Here is a 24521-nt window from a genome sequence, read left to right as displayed (position 1 = left end):
TTGATTAGGTAAATAAATTTTGTGATTAACAGTAAACTGTGACCAGACTGGAATTTGGTTTTCTCTCCCTGTTAAGAGAATAAAGTTTTCTTGGAACATGGCTTTTGATAACATTCTATGTGAATTTCTTTGCCTTAAAGTGATTTATATTTGTTTTTAAAATCCTTGGTTACTTTGGTGAAGTAAATATTATTTCACAGGGACCTCTGAAGATTGTGGTACATGTAGATAAAGCCAATTCTGCTTCTACAAAGAATTAACCCCTTGTTGTCAGACTTTTGTTTTCCTGATGTCCTTAGGAGTTGGCAATAGTCTCCTAAATCAAGGAATTTACACTGGTAAACACTAGCTGTAACTCAGTCAGGGCCACGGGAAATCCAAGACGGCCACTCAGCTCTTCCCAGCTCCCGGACAGACCTCATTTACATTTGATGGCTTACAGCCTTTCCTGGGTACATGTTACATGCCTGATGGCCTCACAATGGAAAAACATAGTTTAAAATGTGTTTTCCACTTGGGGTACATTTGCCACAGTCTCCAGTGATCATGGCACCCACTTCACTGGACAAACCATGCAAACCTTAACAAAAACGTCACAAACTCCTTACAGCTGTCACCGTCATCATCATACTCAACCATCAGTCAAGGACAGCAGAACAAAGATTAACTACGTGGGGTTAAATAAACTGCTAAACGTGATTATAATGTTCATGACCTTTGGGGTGACGTATTACTGGCTTCCACTCTTTTCAGGTATAAAGGTCTTCTCCTCAAGCTACTTAAGACTTACAACAGTTTGGTAACTTATACCTCCGGGTAAAATTCAAACATTTTTTCTTTTCTCTCTGCCTTGTCCCTCCAGAAATTAGAGACACTTGGGTTCTGAGCAGCCTTACCAGGTAAATGAAAAGACCGTCTCCTGACATGTACAGGAATCTCAAAGATTTTCAGATTTGGGGGACCTTTAGAAGAGAGGAAAAGCCACTTAGGCAGAATCTGATGGCAGGCCTTTGGCATGACTTTCTTGGCCTTGAGAGGCCTTTGGGGAATTTTAGTCTAAGACTCCTGAGGAATTACAGCAGAGACCGTGTAAAGAAGCTGTGTGCTCGGTACACCAAACTTACTTTTAAAACAACTTAGTCTTGGCCTAGTTTATTAAAAATGGGGGTAATTTTAGAAAAAACTTGTTTCATTAAATATTAAATTCTAGTTTCGTTAATTAAGGTCTATGTTTACTAAGACTTTCTCATCTTAGTAGACGTAGGACCTGGATTACACTGGCTACACTTCGAACAGGTTCTCAGATTCTTGCTTGTGACCTGACTAGTACTGCGAGCTGTATTATTTCTTTTTCTGCCTGCTTACGAGTTGCTTCTTGCATTACCAAATATACGACTGAGCCTCTGATAACACAATGATATCATATAATTCCTCATGAGCTCAGTGATGGTAGTGGTTTAACTCTAAATATGGGAAGAAGCTCCAAATGGGAATATTTTCATGGACCACAGAGGCTGGAGAGACAGGTGGTCCAGTGGCTCCTGGCTACTGCTTTATGGCCTTGTCCAGTAACACCACACTGAGTGGCCTGTCAGTGGAATCTTTGCCAGACCCGGGAACGAGTGTGCCTAGCACCATGGCTCAAAACAGATGTGCGATGCCACCAAAACCGTGGTCAAACTGACGGCCATGAGGGGCCACGTGATAGGAGATGGGCACCACCGTCTGCTCCTGTGAAGACTGAATCAGGGGCCACTGCTGCTGCCGGCCTTCAGCACAGCCTGAACAGCACGGAGGCGGTGGTCAGGAACAAGGTCTGGCGCTCTGGTGAAGCTGGCAGAGCAAGCCTTCAGACGGTTAGATGTCTTCAGGAAAGATTTTCATGAGCCCAGATTCTTGCCTCTTCTCACGCCTAGAGAGGCGCTAAAGTCAGTAACTGTCACAACTGCTTTGGGTTTTGTGATTTTTTTTGTGTTGTTAATAATACCACATCAGAGGTTAAACTCTATTTAGATAAATCTAGACAACTGGCTACCAGGCTAAAGGTCTCCCTGACGTGCCAGGTCTAGACTGGAACTCAGGCTTATTCTCCTGGGGAAAAAAAAAGAGATCTATTTTGCTTATTACTGTTCAGGTTGTCACCCCTCCAACTACTTCAAACTGAGTCTGTCACACCTACATCAGTCACTCTGGGAGAGGGGGAGGGGGGAGGGGAGGGGAGGGGAGGGTGGGATCCTAGGGAGGAGAGGGTGGAGTGGGGTGGGGGACCCTGGGGAGGGTGGGGTTGGGGGGTGTGTTGGGGCGGAGGTGGTGGTGAGAGGAGTGGGGGAGGGGAGGGTTGGGACCCCTGAGGAGGAGAGGAGAAGGAAGGGGAGGGGAGGGTGGGACCCTGGGGAGGGGAGGGGAGGGGAGGGGAGGGTGGGATGGGACCCTGGGGAGGAGAGGAATGGAGTGGGGAGGGGTGGGGTGCCTCCTGTGGAGAAGCAGGGCAGGGTGGGCCCTGCCAAGGTGGGCCTCCAGGGAAGGGCTGCGAGGTGGGGCCTTAGTGATTTGGGTCTTAGGCTGTTTGTCCACTACCTTTCAGAGAACAGTTGTTGAGTGTAGGCTTTTGTTTGCTTGTTTGTTTAACAGGTCCCCAGGCTTGATGAGGACCTTCCCAGGTGGCTCAGCAGTAAAGAATCTGCCTGAGATGCAGAAAACGCAGGAGACATCACTGGTTGGTTACCTGGCTCAGGAAGATACCTCGAGGAGGGCCTGGCGACCCATTCCAGAATTCCTATCTGGAGAATCCAATGGACAGAGGAGACTGGCGGGCCACCGTCCATTGAGTCACAAAGAGTTGGACACAACTGAAGTGACTGAGCACGCGTGAGGGCTGGTGGGTATTAGCTGCCCAGCAGATGTTTACAGTTGCTTTTACCAGGGTCAGGATTAAGTCAGAACCAGAGTCATACCAGAGTGAGGCCTAAGTACGTACCACAGTCAGGCCTGAGTGTGACCAGAGTCAGGCCTGAGTCAGTACCACAGTCAGGACTAACTCAGGACCAGGCCAGGCCATAGTGAGAACCAGATCCAGGCCTTAGTGTGGATCAAGTCAGGCCTAAGGAAGTACCACAGCCAGGCCTCAGTGAGTACCAGAGTCTGGCCTTACTGTGTAGTAGAGTCAGGCCTGAGTGTGGACCAGAGTCAGCCCTTAGTGAGGACTACAGTCAGGCCTCAGTGTGGACCAAGTCAGGCCTTACAGTTGACCAGAGTTAGGCCTAAGTGAGTACGACAGACAGGTATAGGAGTGGACCAGGGTCAGGCCAAAATGAGGACCAGAGTCAGGGCTTAGCATGCACCAGAATCAGGTCTCAGGATGGACCTGAGTCAGGGTAAGTAAGTACCAGAGTCAGGCCTTATGTGGACCAGAGTCTGCCTGAGTGTGCACCAGAGTCAGTCCTGATTGTCGACCAGAGTGAGGCCTTAGCCTGGTCCAAATTCAGGCCTGAGTGTCCACCAGGGTCAGGCCTGAGTGTGCACCAGAGTCAGGCCTGAGTGTGGACCAGTCATGGCTGAGTGTGCACCAGAGTCAGGCCTGAGTGTGACTAGTGTCAGGCCTGAGTGTGGACCAGAGTCAGACCTGAGTGTCCACCAGGGTCAGGCCTGAGCATGGACCAGAGTAGGCCTGAGTATCCACCAGAGTCAGGCCTGAATGTCCACCAGAGTCAGACCTGAGTGTCCACCAGGGTCAGGCCTGAGCGTGGACCAGAGTAGGCCTGAGTATCCACCAGAGTCAGGCCTGAATGTCCACCAGAGTCAGACCTGAGTGTCCACCAGGGTCAGGCCTGAGCGTGGACCAAAGCAGGCCTGAGTATCCACCAGAGTCAGGCCTGAGTGTCCACCAGGGTCAGGGCTGAGTGTTTCCAGAGTCAGGCCTGAGTGTGCACCAGGGTCAGGCCTGAGTGTGGACCAGAGTAGACCTCAGTGTCCACCAGGGTCAGGCCTAAGTGTGGACCAGAATAGGCCTGAGTGTCCACCAGGGTCAGGCCAGAGTGTGGACCAGTCAGGGCTGAGTGTGCACCAGAGTCAGGCCTGAGTGTTTCCTGAGTCACACCTGAGTGTGCACCAGAGTCAGGCCTGAGTGTTTCCAGAGTCACACCTGAGTGTCCACCACAGTCAGGCCCGAGTGTGACCAGCGTCAGGCCCTAGTGTTTCCAGAGTCAGGCCTGAGTGTGCACCAGAATCAGGCCTGAGTGTGCACCAGAGTCAGGCCTGAGTGTGCACCAGAGTCAGGCCTGAGTGTGGAACCGAGTCTTCCTGATGCATGACTGTTACTCACTTAGGCCTCACTCTGGTCTCCACCAAACCTGACTCTTGTACCCACTCAGGCCAGACTCGGGTCCACACTAAGGCACGGTTCTGGTCCACTCTCAGGCCTGACTCTAAACCACTTAAGACCTGACACTTGTCCACTTTAAGGGCTGACTGGTCCACATTAAGTCTGACTCTAGTTCACACTTAGGCCTGACAGTGGCCCACTCTCAGGCCTGACTCTGGTTCTCACTGAGGCCTCGTACTATTCCACACCACAGCCTGACTCTAGTCCACACTTAGGCCTGAGTCTGGTCCTCAATTAGGCCTGACTTTAGTCAAGGCTAAGGCCTGGTTCCACACTAGGGCCTGAATCTGCTGCTCACTAAGGCCCATACATCATAAATCAGTTCAACCCCGAATAAGTTATAATTACAGCTGGCATGAGCTTAGTCAGAAACTGACAGAAAATTTAAGAGCTATTATCCAGCAATAAAAATTAAATTAAAAAGTCATGTATGTGTATAAATTTTCAGTGATTGGGCTCCATGCCTGCAGAGAGAGCTGGAGAAAAAGTAATATTTTAGAAGACAGCCACACCCCAGCGATATCGGCAGCTCTAGGTTCAACAACCAAGACAGCGAAGCAACCTACGCTTAGAAGGAGAGATGACAGACCGAAGAGATGCAGCACAGACACACAGGGCGATACTGCTCTACGCAGCATGCGATGAAGTAGCGCCTTCTCCAGCCACGGTGACAGAAGACGTACGGCCGTGATCTCGGGGAGACAGCCGTGAGCGGGCCTGGAGAGAGATCTCGGCTCCCTGCCCGGAGCTGAACCAGGGTGCCCTGGGTGAAAAGCAGGACTGCCAGCCCCGAGACCGCCCGTGGCCAGAGTGTAGAAGCAAAGTGACCCTCGGTCATTCCCTGCTTTGAACCCAAGACTATTTTAAGGAGGCAAGAAGCATAAATACACATAGAAGTCCATTATTATCGACACAGCATAACATCTTGGAGAGCACAGAGAAACACAGGGTGTTTAAGAGAGAAGCAGCTCAGAGATAAAGAACCGAGAGAAGTGTGCGGGTCCTGTGGAGAAGCCCAGGAAGAGATGATGTAAATCCCTCATTGAGGACCATCCTTCCGGGTCTTCGGTTACCTTTGAGCAATTACCTTCTCTCTCTTCAAAACTTGACTGGTCCCTGCACCCTCCCCAAGATGTGGGCACAACATTTGCTGAGATTGATCCCCCCACAGAGGCCTGTGGATGCATGTCCACACTTATTATGGGATTGGGCCCCCTCCCTTTTTGGCCATCAAGGAGGAGGCTTCCTGCCCTTGTACAGAGAAGTCTTCCTTGACCTCAGGAGTGGGCCTCTTATCTCTTTACTCTTGCAGACTTCAGCTTCTGCCACTAGATTTGTCCTTGGAGTGTGTGAGTGAGAACACAGCTTCAATTTCACTCCACTTGACAAATACCAGCGGTCCATGCCAGAGGCCCTTCTATCTCCTATGTCAAATCCTGCTGAGAGACATGAACCCCAAATCTTTATTGGGAGGCTAAAGGGAGAAGGTCTGTCTTCTGTAGCTTCTTCAGGCTGGCACGGGGCTCATAGACCCTACCTAGCTGGGGTCATGGAGCTCTCGTCCTGCCTCATTCAGAGGCCCCAGGGTGACCTCTGTTGTTATCCCCACAGGATCTGTTCCGAAGAGTAGCTGGAACCATTATCTTGATGTGAAACCATCGTAATCTGAAAGAGACAAACATAACAAGTGGATTTAAAAAGTCAGGGACCAAAGATCTGTGATTAATGATCACAAATTATTGTGAGCAGGAGCTATAGCAGGAGTAAGAACCAGGTTACATTTTTTAGCAATTGTGATCCTGTCCAGATAGAGTCAGCACTGGTGGTACCCTCTCCAAAGCCATGGAGCCTTTTGCTGTGGTCTTACACACTTTGGATGTCTTCTGTATTAGCCCAGAGTGACTGACGCAGGTGTGACAGACTCAGTTTCAAGTCGTTGGAGGAGTGACAACCTGAACAGTACTGTAAAAATCAACCACAAGTTTTTCCCAGGAGAATAAGCTGGGTTCCCAGTCCAGACCTGGCACTTCAAGGAGACCGGTAGCCAGTTGTCCAGTTTTGCCTAAGTAGGTTCAGGCCGCTGACGTGGTATTCACACATTAATTCACATGTTAGAGCAGTTGTCACTGTTACTGACTCTAGTGCTCCTCTAGGCGTGAGAAGAGGCAACAATCTGGGCTCATGAGAACCTTTACTGAGAGCATCTGACTATCTGAAGGCCTGTTCTGCCAGCTTCCCCAGCACGGATGCCCCGTTCCTGATCTCCCCGCTCAGTGCCTTTCAGGGCTGCTGAAGGGCAGCCGCTGCAGCAGGTCCTGATTGAGTCCCAGCAGAGGCAGACGGCAAGGGCCGCTTTTCAGCTGGCACGGCCCCTTCATGGCAATCTGACCATGGTTTCGGGGGCGCTTCATGTCCATTTCCTCCCATGGTGCTAGGAATGCTCATGCCTAGCTCTGGCAAAGATTCTGCTGACAGGCCACTCAGTGCGCTGTTACGGGACTAACCCCAAAAAACAGGAGCCAAGAGATGCTGGATCACCTGTCTCACCAGCCTCTATGGTCCGGGACAACGTTCCCTCTTGTTGCTTCTTCCCATAGCTAGAGCTTCACCGTTACCCTCACTGATCGCATATCATCATTTTATCAGAGGTTCAGTCACACATTTGGTAACGCAAGAAACAACTGTGCAAACCAGGCAGAAGAGGAAATAATGCAGCTGGCAGGGTCAGCAGGACCACAAGCAGGAATCTGGGGACCTGCTTTAAGCACAGTCAGTATGTCCCAGGTCCTCTGACTTAGTTTCTTAAATAACTGTAGCCTGGGGTTAGTCTCCTGGTTGCAGACCATGCAGATCCTGACCCTTATCCAAAGACTGATTACTGAGACAAGTTTTAGGAATAAACTTAGAGAGTCCCTTACTAATTCAGTTAACTCTCATCAGCATTATAACATAAACGCAAGGAACTATGTCATAAGACTTTCTTAGTAAACATAAACCTTAATTAACAAAACCAGAATTTAATATTTAGTGAAACATATTTTTTTTTCTAAAGTTGCCTCTATTTTCATTAAACTCGACCAAGACTAATTTGTTTTAAGAAATAAGTTTGGTGTGCTGACCACATAGACTTCTTCTACACTGACTCTGCTGTAATTCCTCAGGAATCTTAGACTAAATCCCCAAAAGGCCTCTCAAGGCCAAGATTTATTAATTGGTTCTACTTTCCCCCATTTATAAATGACTGACTAGAGAACAGAATTATCATTACTTTCTTACAACAAAAATATTTCCAGTCTTTATATCTTCTCTCACTGACAACACATATCCGACTTGCCATACACACTGAAACATTTTCCTTGTCACTTTAGTAGATCTTGAGTCCATAATTTTTAATCTTTAAAAAATTAACCCCTAGTGAAAATCAAGAAGAAAGCGATTGTGAACTATATGTTGCATTGGCAGTCTGATTAGCAAACTCAGGAACATATTTTAGAACCTCTAAAAACATGTATTTTTCCAAAGTACAGTTTTTCTCCATGTAATACAAGGCACGTGTCTAATAGATATATGTCTATGTATAACTGAATGAAGTTCCTGAAAACCAAAAAAAAAAAAAGAAAAAAGAAACCCGCATCGGAAATCACGTCTACTCTAATAGAGTATAAAAATTTAAGTTACCAAAATAATAGAGTGGGGCATGAAGAAATGTTGCCACCTCGTGGCCACTTTGGGTAGCAACAATTTAAAACCTGTGAAGATGGGAACGTAATATCCCCAGGCCTTCAGGGATGCAAGGGAAAAAAAACCTGTCGTCAACGAACGACCTTAGGTAGATCCTGGAAAAAGAATTCAAAACCTGGCAATTGGTCAAGAAGCCAACCTTGGCAGGTAAGTTTTACTCACACTCTTTCAAAATAATCACACGAAAAGATTTCGGTATCACTGAAACTTCCTGCTGCTGCTGCTAAGTTGCTTCAGTCGTGTCTGACTCTGTGCGACCCCATATATGGCAGCCCACCAGGCTCCCCCGCCCCTGGGATTCTCCAGGCAAGAATACTGCAGTGGGTTGCTATTGCCTTCTCCACACTAAAACTCACAGAAATTCAAATCAAAACTACAATGAAGGTATCACCTCACTCTGATCAGAATGGCCATTGGTAAAAAGTCTGCAAACAAGAAATGCTGGAGAGGATGTGGGAAAACGGGAACCCTCCTACACCGATGCTGGCAGGGTAAGCTGTTAACCGTCAGCATGGAGGAACAGGCTGGAGGTTCCTCAGACAAGTGGAAAGATGATGAAGTTACTACACTGCTTAACCCCATGCAGAAAAACATACGCCAAATCACAGATCTAAATGGAGGGATGGATACTGTAAAGCTCTTGAGGAACATATACAGAACATGCCTTGATATAAATCGCAGCCAGTTCTTTTTGGATTCATTCTTAGAATAATACAATCAAATCAACAAATGGGACTTCATTAACCTTAAAAGCATTTGAGCAGCAGGGTAAACTATAAATGAAAGAAAAAGACAATCCTCAGAATGGGTGGGGAAAAAAAAGTGTTTACAAATGGAGATACAAGGAATTCATCTCCAAAACATGCAAACAGTCCATGTAGCTCAATTAAAAAAAATAAAAAAAATAAAACAATGGAAAAGTGGGCCAAAGATCGAAATGGGCGTTTCTCCATAGAAGGCACCCAGGTGGACATAAAGTATGCAAAAAGATGCTCAGTGTCCCTAATCAGTAGAGAAATGCAAATCAAAAGTTCAATGAGATGTCACTTCACACCAGTTAGCATGGCCATCTCAAAAATTCGACAACAATAAATGCTGGAGGGAGTGTGGAGAGAAGGGAACCTTCCTACCCCAAGTGGGAATGTAAATCAGTGCATCCACTCTGGAGAACAGTACGGAGGGGCTTTCAGACACTCAGCAACAAAGTACCATGTGACCCAGCCATCCCATGCCTGGGCATGGATCCTGGGAAAACCAAATTTTCAAGATACTGCACGCCAACAATCATGGCAGCACTGGATACAATCACCAAGATACAAAAGAAACCTGAGTGTAGAAGGACAGGTGAACGGTTAAAGAAGCCGGGGTCAGTTCAGTTCAGTTCAGTTCAGTCACTCAGTCGTGTCCGACTCTATGCGACCCCATGAATCACAGCATACCAGGCCTCCCTGTCCATCACCAACTCCCGGAGTTCACTCAGACTCGTGTCCATCGCGCCAGTAATGCCATCCAGCCATCTCATCCTCTGTCATCCCCTTTTCAGTGAGTCAACTCAGATACACAAACCCAGACATAAAAGGATGAAAGAAAGCCACTTCCAGTCACAGGGAAGAGCCAGAGACGATCACACTAGATAACTAAGTGAGACGAAGTATTGCCTGTTATCACTTCTAGGTGGAATCCAAACATGGAAACAAATGAGCTTCTTTACAAAACAGTAACAGCTTCATATACTTAGTAAAGAATCGTGTTACCAAAAAGGAAAGGCCAGGTGCAGGGAGAAATATATGTTGAGAATAACATATACACACTACTAGTTATAAAATAATCCATAAGGACCCACTGTAGAGCACAAGGAACCCTACTTTGACTGTAAATAACCTATATGAGAAAAAGAACCCCAAAAGAACATATATACATCTATGTATAAATGAACAACGCTGCTTTACACATTAAAAAAAAAAAACCCACAACAGTGCAAATCACCTATATACTCAAATTCAAAATAAACATAACAGGAAAGAAAGAAAGACAAAAGAACTGCTGACTCTGTTCCCCTCGGGCCTTGGGGACCTGGGCTGGCGTCACGTCCCTGGGGCCTGAGCAGGCTGGGTCCCCAGGCGGGGCTGTCCTGGGGCTGAGGGCGCTGGGGAGGATATGCCAGGCAATCAGCCCCCCAGCCCGGTGGACATGGACTTCCTGTTCCCCTCTGCGTGAGTCCGCAATCTCCAGATCCTGTGGGACCCTCCTGCAGCAGCACTAAATCTAGTGCCCCCAAAGGACGGTGGGGTCTCTGGGCTGGAAGAGCTTTGCAAAGTGCCCCGGGCCCCGTGTCTCCTGGTGGTGGGGTTCCCGCCTCCAGCCTCCTTCCTTAGGGTCACCCCACTGAGAGGACAGGTCCCTCTGCAGAGTGGTGTTGCAATCATTGGGACCGCCTGGGGGATGAAGGGGAAGGGGGAAGAAGTAAGGAGACACAAGCCTTAGGGCTTCCCAGGTGGCGCTAGTGGTAAAGAATCCATCTGCCAACGCAGGAGATGTAGGAGAAGCGGGTTCAATCCCTGCGTCTGGAAGATCCCCGGGAGGCATTCTTATCGACAACCCAGAAACGAGACTTGCCCTAAGGCTCTGGTTGCCCAGGTAACCAGAGCGGGCATGAAGACATGCTGCCACCTTGTGGTCATTCCCTGTAACAAGCACTTGAAAACCGGGGCTATTGGGCTCGGCTCTAAATGACACCAGCCGAGGGGCCGCCGCGCCCATCCCGATGGCTGGAGGCGTCTGAGGGGCGGACGGAGGCGGCGGCGGCGGCGGCGGCGGGAGCGGGCGCGGCAGGCGGGACGAGGCGTCGAGCCTTTTCTCTGTTGCAGACAGTTTTACATGTTTGGGAGAACAGACCAGCAGCACTTCTGAATTAAGATCTCAGATTCTTTGAGGAGGCTTTGAAGAGCACTAAGATTAGAAGATGAGTGAACTTGACCAGTTACGGCAGGAGGCCGAACAGCTTAAAGACCAAATTAGAGATGCTCGGAAGGCGTGTGCAGACGCGACTCTCTCTCAGATCACAAACCCTGACCCTGCGGGAAGAATCCAGACGCGCACCAGGAGGACGCTGAGGGGACACTTGGCCAAGATCTATGCCATGCACTGGGGCACCGACTCCAGGCTTCTAGTCAGTGCCTCGCAGGACGGTAAGCTTATTATCTGGGACAGCTACACCACAAACAAGGTCCATGCCATCCTTCTGCGCTCCTCGCGGGTCATGACGTGCGCTTATGCCTCTTCTGGGAACTACGTGGCCTGCGGAGGCCTGGATAACATCTGATCCATTTACAATCTGACAACTCGTGAAGGGAATGTACGTGTGAATCGTGAGCTGGCTGGACACACAGGTTACCTGTCGTGCGGCCGTTTTCTGGATGACAATCAGATCGTTACCGGCTCTGGAGACACCACCTGTGCCCTGTGGGACATCGAGACTGGCCAGCAGACGACCACATTCACCGGACACACCGGGGACGTCATGAGCCTTTCACTCGCTCCGGACACCAGACTGCCTTTGGTGCTTGTGACGCTTCAGCCAAACTCTGGGACGTGCGAGAAGGGGTGTGCCGGCAAACCTTCACCGGCCACGAGTCCGATATCAACGCCATCTGTTTCTTCCCGCACGGCAACGCATTTGCCACTGGCTCAGACGACGCCACCTGCCGGCTGTTCGACCTCCGTGCGGACCAGGAGCTCAGGACCTACTCCCACGACAGCATCATCTGCGGGATCACCTCCCTCTCCTTCTCCAAGAGTGGGCGCCTCCTTCTCGCAGGGTACGACGACTTCAACTGCAACGTCTGGGATGCCCTCAAAGCCGACGGGGCAGGGGTCTTGGCCGGGCATGACAACCGCGTGAGCTGCCTGGGGGTAACTGATGACGGGATGGCCGTGGCGACGGGGTCCTGGGACAGCTTCCTCAAAATCTGGAACTAACCCTGACAGCAGGTGGACGCCACAGTGACTGGAAGACCGTTCCAGCCTTGGACGGTTGCAGATAGCATTTCCCATCTACCCTTAATAACGCGGACGCCTTGCACCCCTCAGAACTTCAAAAGGGCAAGATCTTCCCCTCACTTATTGCTGAAACCAAGAGCACAATTCCCACTGAGAGAAGAATCTCTGTGCTGTAACTAAAACGAATGGTGCATTCCTTCTGGGACCATTGTCTTTGTTTTCCTGTTTCGTTTGTTTTGAATGAATTTAAAAGGAAATACTATAATAAAAATGTTAACAAGAAGGTAAAAAAAATAAAATAAAATAAATGACACCAGCCCTAAAGAAATCTTCCGGGGTAAATCACATGAAGAGAATTCAAAACAGGGCTGACTTTCAAGAAGCCACTTTCCGGAGGTTAACTGTACTCCCCCGTAGAAGGTAAAAAGCCCGTGGAAAGATACTCATCATCAGTAAGTAGTAAAGAAATGCAAATTAAAACTACCATGAGCCATCTTCTCACACGGCTCAGAACGGCCATCCTCAAAAGATCTTCGAAGCTTAAGTGCTGCCGAGGGCGAGGGGAACAGGGAACCCTCCTACGCCGCGGGCAGGGTTGTAAATGGGTGGGTGCAGCCACGAAGGAAAATATCTGGAGGCTCCTTGAAACATGAAATAGAGAGTTACCCCGTTTTCCAGCAATACCACTCCTTGCTTTGATCTGGAAAAAATCCTAATTCCAAAGAATATGTACATTTCTATTTTCAGGGCAGCACTGTTCACAATAGCCAGGTCAGAGCATTAACCAAAATACCCGTCGACAGAAAAATGAAGACTAACTGGCCCATCTGTACAGTGGAATACACTCAGGAAAAAAAAAAAAAAACCTACCGTGAGCAGCAGCGTGGATGTACTGAGAGATTATCACTGAGGTATGAGACCAAAGGCAAACATCCTAAAACAGTACTGAAAAGTGGAAGCCAGAAATTCATGCAAATGAAATAATTTGCAAATAGAAACAGACTCAGAGTTAACAAACCAGCTCATGATTATTTTTTTAAAACGTTGCAGGAGGGATACACTAAGAGGGATTAAAATGCTCTCATCACTACATATCAAACAGGTCATCTAAAAGGACCAAATGAACAGCACAGCAAGTTGAAGGAAACACACTGTGATAACCTTCATGGGAAAAGATCCCCCAAAAGAACAGCGGTACATCTATTTATGACTGAATCAAGTTCCTGTACACCTAAAACGTAGTCGGAAATCAACTGTGAGAAAAAAATAAAGTACCCAAAAAAGTGGAGGATGAAAAATGCTGCCGCCTTGTGGCTGTTTTGGTAACAACAACTGAAAAACCTGTGCTGACCAAAATACACCTGTTCTCAACAAATGTCCTGGGATAGGTCCTGGAAAAAGAATTCAAAATAGGGCCGATAGTCAAGAGGCCAACGTAACTTGTTAATAGCCAGGACAGAGGACAGGGAGGAGGGTCCTTAAACAAGCAAAAAGACAATGAAATTACAACACTCCTTACCCATTTAAAGAAAAACTCCAAATTAGTTAAAGAACTAAATGGAAAGACAATTACTCCTTACCATTAGAGGAAAGCATAGGAAAAACAGGCTATGACATAAATCACAGCAAATTCCTTCTGGATCCACCTCTTAGAATAATGACAAATAAGAAAAACTCAGCAAGGGACCTCATTAACCTTAAAAGCACTTACACAGCAAGGGAAACCATAATGAAAGAAAATGACAACTCTCAGAGTGGAAAAAAAGTTTGCAAGCAAATATATCAACAACTAATTCATCTGCAAAACAAGCAAACGGCGCATGCAGCTCAAAAAAAAAAAAAAAAGAAAAGAAAAGAAAAAACCAAAAACAACAAAAAAACAAAAAACACACACACACACACACCAGAAATGGGCCAAAGATCTAAATGGATATTTTTTCAAAGAATGTATCCAGATTGCTATAGTTCAGTTCAGTTCAGTTCAGTTGCTCAGTCGTGTCCAACTCTGTGCGACCCCAAAGATGGCAGCACACCAGGCTCCGCCGTCCCTGGGATTCTCCAGGCAATACTGGAGTGGGTTGCCATTTCCTTCTCCAATGCATTAAAGTGAAAAGTCAAAGTGAAGTCGCTTAGTCGTCTCCAACTCTTAGCGACCCCATGGACTGTAGCCCACCAGGCTCCTCTGTCCATGGGATTTTCCAGGCCATAAAGCTCATGAAACAATGATTCGCATCACTGTTAGAGAAATGCCCATCAAAACTGCAACGTGGTATCAACGCACACCCCTCAGAACCGCCATCTTCCAAAAGCTCTAGGAAGTTTAAATGATGCTGAAGGTGAGGCAAACAAGAAGTCTTCCTACACTGTGGGCGGGGATGTAAATGGGCAGGGCCGGCAATGAAAGAAAGCAGTGTGAAGACTGCTGAAACACATTAAACAGAGTTACTGCATGATTGGGCAAGCCCACCCATTGCCTTAGGTCCGGAGAAAACCTAATTTAAAATGATACTTGCAACCCTATTTTCAAGGCAGCAATATTGACAATATTTAATAGAGAGCCTCCCCAGTGGCTGAGCTGGTAAAGAATCTGCCTGCAATTCGAGACCTGGGTTCAATCCCTAGATTGGGAAGATCCCCTGGAGGTGGGCGTGGGAACCCACTGCGGTATTCCTGCCTGGAGAATCCCCAAGAACAGCAGAGCCTGGCGGGATACAGTCCATGGGGTCACAGAGAGTCAGACACGACTGAGCGACTAAGCCCAGCACAATAAAGAGCATCAGTCGAAATGTCCATCGATAGAGAAATAAAGTCACTGACCCATCTACACACGGGAATCACTCAGCTGTCAGAAAGAGCGAAAAAATATCATTGTCAGCAGCATGGATGGACCGAGGTTTATCATAGTGAGTGAAGTCAGTCAGGAAGGGAAATAAACATATCACGGGTGGAATCTATAAATTCAAATGAATGAAAGAATTTATAAAGACAAACAGACTCTCAGACTTAGAAAACCAACTTATGATTATTAAAAAAAAAAAGAAAAACAGGTACAGAGAGGGAGACATTAACAGGTTTGGATTAACATATAACGTGTTATCAGGTAGATAATCCAAAAGGACCTCCTGAATAACACAGAGAAGTCTACCGAACACACTGAAAGAACCGACCTAGGACAAACCAGAAAAAGAATAGATACAGTTCTCTATATAATTGAATCAAGTTCCTATAAACCTGAAGCAAGCACAACAGCGGAAATCCACTCTACTCCAAGAGAAAATAAAGATTAGTTTAGCCCACAAAACAGAACAGCGGAGCGTGATGTGCTGCCGCCTTGTGGCCACTTTTGGTAACAACAGTGGGAAAACTGCGGACCGGCACTTAACAGGCACCAGGACCGAGGGCTGTAGGAAGACGCACCCGTCCTCAGCCGAGGCCCTCGGCGGGCTGGGGGAAGATTCAGAACAGGGCCAGTGACCACACGGCTCATCTCAAAAGATCAGCTTTACTCACATTGTTTTTAAAAATATCAAATGAAAAGCTTTCAGCATTGTGAAATGTTACAGAAATGTAACTCAAAAAAGTACAAGGAGGTATCAGCTCATAAAGGTCAGAACAGCCTTTGTCAAAAAGTTGTTAACAGCCACGACAGAGGACGGAGTGGAGGTTCCTTCAACTTGTGAGCAGCGAAAGAATTTACATCTCTCCCTAACCGCTTACAGACGAAGGAATTTCAAATCGATTAAAGAGTTTTATGTAGGCATGATTCCTCTAAATCTCTTGAGGAAAATATATGCACAAGACACTCTGACATAAATCACAGCAAGTTCTTTTTGGGTCTGTTAGGTAGGTAGAAAAGGGAAAAGGAGTCCAAAATGGCGGTGGCTACAAGACAAGGAAGGGAAAAGCCTGCGAAAATGAAACAAAAGAAGGTCCGAGGACCGGAGTGAGGACCTCAGGGAAAACAAACAACACTCCTGGCTGGCCCAATTTACATAGGACAGGCCCAGGAAGAGAGAAACATATAAATAGAGGAGCCAGAGCCAGCTGTCTCTCTCTCCCGCACGCTGGGGTGCTCTTCTCCTCCGGTCTTTAGATCAACGTGCCCTCACGCCTTGAAGATGGATTTTCCTGCTATCTTCTAAATAAAATAGAGCTGTAACACTAAGCTGTAACACTGATTTGTCTAAGAGCTATAACATGGTCCATTCGAGAATTGAGAGCTATGAAACGGTCTATCCAAGACCTGAGAGCTGTGACACGCTGTGTGGGTTTTAATGTCCGTCACTCCAAATCTTTGTTGTGATGAGACAAAAAATCAAGGAACATACACTCGCGTGACAGATCTATACTCAGAATTATTAAAAATAAAACTAAACTAAAAAAAAAAGGCACCTCATTAACCTAAAAAAGGTTTTGCACAGGAAGGGTAACCCTAAAGGAAAGAAAAACACAACCCTCAGAATAGGAAAATAAATGTTTGCGACTGAACTTAAAAATAAGGAATTGGTCTCCAAAGATGCAAAATGCTGACACAGCTCAAGGTTTAAAAAAAAAACAAAAACAAAAGAACGCAGCAGGACTACAGGCAAAGATCTAAACGTACATTTTAAAGAAGGCATCCAGATGGCAATAGAGCACATGAAAAGATGCTCAGGACCACACTTACAGAAATGTCAATTGAAACCTCGATGAGGTATCACCTCACGCCCCTCATACAGCCCCCCAAAGACCTACAAAGGTTAAATGCTGCGAGAGCCAGAGGAACAGGGAATCCTCCTACACTGTGTGCAGGGAAGGAAATGGGTAGGGGCGGCCACAAGAAAACAGTATGGACATTCCTTACAACACTAAACATAGACTTACTACCTGATCTGGCAAGGCCACCCCTTGCTTTATATCCAGAGAAAAGCATAATTGAAGATGATAGTTGCACCCTTATTTTCAGGGCAGCACTATTGAATCTCCAAGATGGAGCATCAACCAAAGTGTCCATCAATAGAGACATGAAGAGAAACCCTGTCCATCGAAACACCGGAATACACTCAGCCATTGGAACAAATGGAAAAACATAATTTTCAGGAGCATGGATGGACTGAGAGTTTACAATACTGAACGAAGTCATCTGAGAGAGAAAGCAAACTATCACACACACGGGGAATTGATAAATTCCTCAAATGAACTAATTCATAAACAGAAACAGCCTCACAGAATTAGAAACATAAGTTTACGATTATTTTTTAAAAAAACGGTTGGGGAAGGGAGACAATAAAAGGCGGGAATTAACAGATACACGCTACTTACTGTCAGATCATCCAAATGAACCTACTGAATAGCACAAGAAAGTACAAAACACACTGAAGGAATCTATATGGGAAAATACTCCGGAAAAGAACAGAATAGATATACCTCTATGTATAATTGAATCAAGTTCCTGTCAACCTAAAACAAACACAGCAGAAACAACTCTACTTCAATAGAAAATAAAAATTAACAGCAGTAAATAAATTCACTGAAATAAATAATTGTGCAGCATAAGAAAATGCTGCCGCCTTGTGGCCGCTTTTGGTACAACAACGGAAAATCCTGGGCTGAGGGTACTTCCTATTCACGTTGACTGAGGGGCTCTAAGGAAGAAACACCTGCCTGGAGAAATGTCCTAGGTGCGTCCGGGAAATTTTCAAAACAGGGCAAAAGATCACAAGGCCGATCTCTGAAGCCCGTTTTACTCACACTGCTATTAAAAATATCTCATGAGAAGCTTTCAACTTTGTGAAATGTTATCACAATGTAAATCAAAACTACAATGAGGTATGAGCTCGTACTGGTCAGAATGGACTCTGTCAAAAAGTCTTAGAAAAAATAAAGGCTGGAGAGGTTGTGGAGAAAAGCGAGCCCTCCTACGCTGATGCTGGGATTGTAAGTTGTTAACAGCCACGATAGAGGACCGGGTGGAGGTCCCTTAAACAAGGGGAAAGTTAAAGCATTTACATCTCTGGCTAACCAATTCCACACAAACTCCAAATCGAATAAAGAGTTACCTGGAGGGACAATTACTCTAAACCCCTAGAGGAAAATATAGGCAGCACACACTTTACATAAACCACAGCAAGATTTTTTTTTTTTTGGATCTATATTCAGAATATTTCAAAATAAAACTAAACTTTAAAAAGGCATCTCATTAACCTGAAAAGCTTTTGCACAGGAAGGGCAACCCTGACGGAAAGAAAAAGACAACCCCCAGAATGGGAAAATAAACATTTGCAACTGAAGTTAGAAACAAGGAATTCATCTCCAAAGACGCAGAGTGCTCACACAGGGAAAGTGAAAGTCGCTCAGTTGTGTCCGACTATCTGTGACCTATGGACTGTACAGCCCATGGACTTCTCCAGGCCGGAATACTGGAGTGAGCCGCATTTCCCTTCTCCAGGGGATCTTCCCAACCCAGGGATCGAACCCAAGTCTCCTGCATTGCAGGCGGATTCTTTACCAGCTGAGCCACCAGTGAAGCCCCCACAGCTCATGATCAAGGAAACAATCAGCCCAGGAGAAAAACTGGCAAAAATCTAAATAGACATTTCTCCAAAGAAGGCACCCAGATGTCCATAAAGCACATGAAAAGATGCTCAGGACCACTCTTAGAGAAATGCCAGTCAAACTGCAACCAGGTATCACTGACGCCCCTCAGAAGAGCCATCCTCCAAAAGATCTCCAAGGATGAAATGCTGCAGAGGGCAAGGAAAACAGGGACTCCCCCTACCCTGTGGGCGGGGATGGAAACGGGTGGGTGCAGCCACAAAAGAAAGCAGTATGGAGATTCCTTAGAACACTAAACAGACTTACCGCATGGTCCGGCAAGCCCACTCCTGGTCTTAGATCAGTAGAAAATCAAAACTGAAATGATAGTTGCACCCATATTTTCAGGGCAGCATTATTGACAATATCCAAGACAGAGCATAAACCAAACTGTCCATCAACAGAGAAATAACGAGGAAATTGTCCATCAAAACGCTGCAGTCCACTCAGCCATTGAAACGAATGAAAGAAAAAGTCATTTTCAGGAGCATGGATGGACAGATTTATCATACTGAGTGAACCCAGTCAGAGAGGGAAAGCAAAGGATGACATACAGGGAGAATCGACAGATTCCTCAAGTGAACCAATTCATAAACTGAGACAGACTCACAGACAAAACACGAGTTTACGATTTATTTTTAAGGTTGGGGAAGGGGAACAATAAGAGATTGGGGCTTACAGATACACACTACTTATTGTCAGATAGATAACTGAAATGGACCTACTGAATAGCACAGGGAAGTCTACTGAACACACTCAAAGAATCTATTTGGGAAAAGACCCCGAAAAAGAGGAGAATAGATGTACCTTTATTTATAACAGAATCAACTTCCTGTCAACCTAAAACAAACACAACAGAAATCAGCTCTACTTCATTAGAAAATAAAAGTTAACCGTAATAAACACCTAATTGTGCAGCATAAGGAAATGCTGCCGCCTTGTGGCCACTTTTGGAACAGCAATGGAAAGTCCTCTGCGATGGCACTTCATTTTCATGAGGACTGAGGGGCTCTAAGGAAGAAACTTTGGCCACCTCATGCGAAGAGTTAACTCGTTGGAAAAGACTATGGTGCTGGGAGGGATTGGGGGCAAAAGGAGAAGGGGACGACAGAGGATGAGTTGGCTGGATGGCATCACTGACTCGATGGACGTGAGCCTGAGTGAACTCCGGGAATTGGTGATGGATAGGAAGGCCTGGCGTGCTGCGATTCTTGGGGTCGCAAAGAGTCGGACACGACTGAGCGACTGAACTGAACTGAACTGAACTGAAGGAAGAATCACCTGCCTGAAGAAATGTCCTAGGTGCGTCAGGGGAAAAAGAGTCAAACCAGGGCAAAAGATCACAAGGCCAATCACCAAACTCAGTTTTACTCACACTGTTCTTAAAAATGTCACAAAAGCTTTCAACTTTGTGAAATGTTATAGAAATGTAAATCAAAACTGCAAATCGAAAATGTAAAAGGAGAAAAGGAAAGATATACCTATTTAAATGCAGAGTTCCAAAGAATAGCAAGGAGAGATAAGAAAGCCTTCCTCAGTGATCAGTGCAAAGAAATAGAGGAAAACAATAGAATGGGAAAGACTAGAAATAGCTTCAGGAAAATTAGAGATACCTGGAGAATATTTCATGCAGAAATGGGCAAAATAAAGGACAGAACTGGTAAGAACCTAACAGAAGCAGAAGATATTAAGACGAGGTGGCAAGAAAACACAGAAGAACTATCCAAAAAAACCTTAATGACCAAGATAACCACCATGGTGTGATCACTCACCTAGAGCCAGATGTCCTGGAATGTGAAGTCAAGTGGGCCTTAGGAAGCATCACCATGAACAAGCTAGTGGAGATGATGGAATTCCAGCTGAGCTATTGAAAATCCTAAAAAATAATGCTGTTACAGTCCTCCACTCAATATGCAGGGAAATTTGGAAAACTCAGCAGTGGCCACAGGACTGGAAAAGGTCAGTTTTCATTCCATCTGAAAGAAAGGCAATGCCAAAGGATGCTGAGACTACTGCACAATTGCACTCATCTCACACACCAGTAAAGTAATGCTCAAAATTCTCCAAGTGAGGCTTTAACAGTATATGAACTGAGAACTTCCAGATATTCAAGTTGCATTTAGACAAGGCAGAGGAACCAGAGATCAAAAGGAGGGGAGCCCTAAAGGAAAAACAAAATAACCCTCAGAATAAAAAAATGTTACAACCAAGGTGAAAATAAGGAATTCATCCCCAAAATATGCAAACAACACATGCTGTTCAATTAAAAAAGTGGTGGAGGGCAAAGATCTAAATGGATATTTCTCCCCAGAAGACATCCAGGTGGCTATAAAGCCCATGAAAAGGTGCTCACATTGCTAATTATTAAAGAAATTAAAATCAAAACTACAAGAACATATCACCTCACCCAGCTCAGGGTGGCCTATCTCTTGAGGTTTACTAACAAAATGGCAGAGAGGACGTGGAGACACAGGAAGTCTCCTACAATGATGCTGGCAATGTAAGCTGTTAACAGTCAGGATGGACAGGGAGGAGCTTCCTTAAACAAGGGGAAAGGGAAAGAATTTATGTCTCTCCCTAACTGCTTACAGAAGAAAAAATCCAAATAGCTTGAAGAGTTAAATGGACGGAAGATTACTCTAATCCTCTTGAGGAAAATATAGGCAAACACACTCTGACATGAATCACAAGTTCTTTTTGAATCTATGCTTAGAATAATTAAAACTAAAACAAAACTTTAAAAAGGCACCTCATCACCTAAAAAGCTTTTGCACTGCAAGGGCAACCTAAAGGAAAAAAAAAGACAACCCTCAGAATGGGAAAATAAATGTTTGCAACAGATGTTTAAAATAATGAATTCATCTCCCAACATGCAAACTGCTCACGCAGCTCATGATAAAGCTGCAAAACAAAACAAAACAAAACAAAACAAACAAACAAACCAAAAACCCTATCAACCCAATAGAAAAACCGCAAAGATCTAAATGGATGTGTCTCCAAGGAAGGCATCCAGATGGCCATAAAACACATGAAAAGATGCTCAGGACCACTTTTAGAGAAATCTAATCAAAACTGCAATGAGGTATCACCTCACACCTCACAGAATATCCATCTTCCAAAAGGTCTACAAAGGAATCCTCTGCGTCCTACAAAGGTTAATTGCTGCTGAGGGCGAGGGTCACAGAGAATCCTCCTATACTGTGGGCAGGAATGTAATTGAGTCGGTGCAGCCACAAGGAAAAGAGTATGGAAATTCCTTAAAACACTAAATACAGACATACCACTTGAACTGGCAAGTCCACTCCTTGACTTCAGTTCAGTTCAGTCACACAGTGGTGTCCGACTCTTTATGACTACATGAATCACAGCACGCCAGGCCTCCCTGTCCATCACCATCTCCTGGAGTTCACTCGGACTCACGTTCATCAAGTCCGTAATGCCATCCAGTCATCTCATCTCGTCCCCTTCTGCTCCTGCCCCCAATCCTTCCCAGCATCAGAGTCTTTTCCAGTGAGTCAACTCTTCGCATGAGGTGGCCAAAGTACTGGAGTTTCAGCTTTAGCATCATTCCTTCCAAAGAAATCCTAGGGCTGCTCTCCTTCTGAATGGATTGGTTGGATCTCCTCGCAGTCCAATGGACTCTCAAGAGTCTTCTCCAACACCACAGTTCAAAAGCATCAATTCTTCAGCACTCAGCCTTCTTCACAGTCCAACTCTCACATCCACACATTAAAATGATAGTTGCACCTCAATTTTCATGGCAGTGCTATTGACAATATCTAAGACAGAGCATCAACCGAAGTTCCATCTATAGAGAAGTGAAGAGTCACCTGTCCATCTAACAACTGGCATACACTCAGCCATCCAAAAGAATGAATGAATGACATTTTCAGGAGCATGGGTGGACTGAGAATTTATCATACTCAGTGAAGTCAGAGATGAAAGAAGAAGTATCACTTAGAGGGGGAATCCATACATTTATACAGATTAGTTAGTTAGTTAGTTAAGTTGCTCAGTCATGTCCGACTCTTTGTGACCCCATGGACTATAGCCCACCAGACTCCTCCATCCATGGGATTCTCCAGGCAAGAATACTGATTAACTAACTATAAACAGAAACAGACTCACAGACTTAGAAACCCAACTTATGACTTTAAAAAAAAATGTAGTGGCAGGGAGACCTTGAGAGGTTGCGGTTAACAAAAACACACTATTTATTACCATATAGATAATGCCAGTGGACCTACCAAGTAGCACAGGGAAGTCGACTGGATACGCAGAATAGATATATATCTGTGTATAACTGAATCATGTTCTCATAAACGTAAAACAAGCACAACAGAAATCAACTCTACTCCGATAGAAAATAAAAATTAACCAAAAAAGAAAAAAAGAGAAAGAGAGATACCAAGGGAACATTTCATGCAAAGATGGGCACAAGAAAGGACAGAAACAGTATGGCCCTAACAAAAGCAGAAGATAGTAAGGAGAGGTGGTGAAAATACACAGACGAACTATACTGAGTTTCCCCTGTGGCTCAGCTGGTAAAGAATCCACCTGCAATGCAGGAGACCTACGTTTGTACCCTAGAAAGGTTGGGAAGATCCCCTGGAGAAGGGAAAGGCTACCCACGCCAGTATTCTGGCCTCGAGAATTCGACAGACTGCATAGTCCATGGGGTCACAAAGCGTTGGACACGACTATTAAGGAGAGGTGGTGAAAATACATAGATGAACTATACTAAAAAGATCTTATGACACCAGATAATTCCGATGGTGTGACCACTCACCCAGAGCCAGAAATCCTGGAGTGAGAAGTCAAGTGGGTCTTAGGAAGCATCACTATAAAAAGAGCTAGTAGAGAGTATGGAATTCCAGCTGAGCTATTTTAAATTACAAAGGATGATGCTGTTAAAGTGCTTCATTCAATATGCCAGCAAATTTGGAAAACTCAGCAGTGGCTACAGGTTGGAAAAGGTTAGTTTTCATTCCAATCCCAAAGAAGATCAATGCCAAAGAATGTTCAAACTTCTGCACAATTGCACTCATTTTACATGCCAGCAAGGTAATGCTCAAAATCCTTCAAGCTAGGCTTCAACAGTATCTGAATTGAGAACGTCCAGATGTACAAGCTGGATTTAGAAAAGGCAGATGAACGAGAGATCAAATTGCCAACATCCACTGGCTCACAGAAAAAGTAAGAGAATTCCAGAAAACATCTACTTCTGCTTCATTGACTATGCAAAAGGCTTTGTGTGGATCACAACAAACTGTGGGAAATTCTTCAAGAGATGGGACTACCAGACCACCTGACCTGCCTCCTGAGAAATCTGCATGCAGGTCAGGAACCAACAGAACTGGATATGGAACATGAACTGGTTCCAAATTGGGAAAGGAGGACATCAAGCCTGTATATTGTCCTCTGCTAATTGAACTTTCATGCAGATAACATCATGCAAAATGCCAGATTGGATGAAGCTCAACCTGGAATCAAGATTGCCAGGAGAAATATCAATAATCTCAGATATGCAAATGACACCACCCTGATGGCAGAAAGCAAAGAGGAACTAAAGAGCCTCTTGGTGAAAGTGAAAGAGGAGAGTGAAAAAGCTGGCTTAATACTCAAAATTCAAAAAACTAAGATCATGACATCCTGTCCCTTCTCTTCATGGCAAATAAAAGGGGAAACGATGGTAACAGGGAGAGACTTTATTTGCTTGGACTCCAAAATCAATGCAGAGGGTTACTGCAGCCATGAAATTAAAAGATGCTTGCTCCTTGGAAGATAAGCAATGAAAAACCTAGACAGCGTGTTAAAAAGCAGAGAC

The 24521-nt window shown here is 45.5% G+C and overlaps 1 pseudogene; it reads left to right on the top strand.

The window, feature by feature from the left end:
* Window positions 1–11021: 11021 nt before the first annotated feature.
* Window positions 11022–12100, top strand: LOC128063471 (guanine nucleotide-binding protein G(I)/G(S)/G(T) subunit beta-1-like; annotated as a pseudogene).
* Window positions 12101–24521: the final 12421 nt, after the last annotated feature.

This window comes from Budorcas taxicolor, chromosome 18, assembly GCF_023091745.1.
Source record: "Budorcas taxicolor isolate Tak-1 chromosome 18, Takin1.1, whole genome shotgun sequence".
NCBI classification, from domain to species: Eukaryota; Metazoa; Chordata; class Mammalia; order Artiodactyla; family Bovidae; genus Budorcas; species Budorcas taxicolor.
The sequence above is the reverse complement of the archived record's forward strand: the minus strand, read 5'-3'. Positions and strand labels throughout refer to the sequence as shown.